Consider the following 1,101-nt stretch of genomic DNA (forward strand, 5'->3'; position numbering starts at 1 on the left):
GTACGGCAGTGAAGCATCGGTGTTGAACACTGATGTCATGCTGTCGATGATGATGATGATGATGATGATGACTGTCGAGACTGACAGTTTTGTTTGCCTCTTCCCAATGGTTCATATTGCACACCCGAAATTAGGGTCACTCACCAAATGAGCATCGCTTGATGCCGAAAATCCAGCAACAAATGCTGTTAGCATGAGTCATGGGAGATAAATGTTACAACTAAGTCGCATCCCTCTTTGACCCTTTTCTACATGATCTGCAGCAAAACCTTTACTGTAGGCAATCATAAAAAACTTGCCTTTAGTAATAATAATAATGTTAATAGTAGCAATAGTTAGCAGGCAAACAATGCAAAATTAATAAAAGGCGATTAGTAATTTTACCGGAAGATTTGCTCTTCTATCGTGCAATCCGCCTAGCAACTTCTCACAATTTGTTCAGTAAGAGACTTCTGAAAAGAGTATGTGAAATATATATATATATATATATAAGTCTGAAAATGAATGCATTTCGCTAGTTTCGTGCAGTTGGGTTTCAAGTAGAACATAAGGTTGACGGAAGCTCGGCGCGAGCGCCTACCTGATTGAGCCCCGAGAAGGATGAAACCGGTCATTGGCTGCCAAGGAGTTTTCAGCAACCTTATGAGTAGTGCATTGCAGGAGTTTATGCCAATTTTTCAGTTGTCGCAACCTAGTGCGAGAAAACCCCCAGACAGGACTGACGTGCAGGAGAAGTAATATGCGATAGTCATCCCAAGAGAAACCATCACAAAGGAAGGGGAATTCGACCTCATAAGGCGCATCTTTTTCCAAGATTAAGTGTATTAAATTTCCCCCGTGATAGCTTGTCTTCTAGGCTTCCTGCACTTTCCAGTGTCTTTTTGCGTCATTTCACTATATCCATTTACAAGTGTGTTGGGCGTTGTTGTAGATAGGTTCATATAGGTTTGGGTCGAATCCATAATCTCTGATTGTTCTGCTTGGTCCAATGCAACACCATACGTTCTGAAAACATTGGATTGTGTTCAATGCGCAAACGCATAACCTAGAGTACAACTGGCTGGCGTTCGTGCACCACCGGTATGATGGATAAAAAATATC

General features: G+C 41.6%; 1 protein-coding gene across 1 annotated transcript in view; it reads left to right on the top strand.

The window, feature by feature from the left end:
• The window catches only part of T265_06773 (hypothetical protein), a gene marked incomplete at both ends in the record, with an annotated part of 28,860 nt that overhangs the window by 14,482 nt on the left and 13,277 nt on the right, over nucleotides 1-1,101 (top strand). The window lies entirely within an intron of this gene.

The sequence above is a fragment of the Opisthorchis viverrini genome, assembly GCF_000715545.1.
Source record: "Opisthorchis viverrini unplaced genomic scaffold opera_v5_145, whole genome shotgun sequence".
In the NCBI taxonomy this organism is placed as follows: Eukaryota; Metazoa; Platyhelminthes; class Trematoda; order Opisthorchiida; family Opisthorchiidae; genus Opisthorchis; species Opisthorchis viverrini.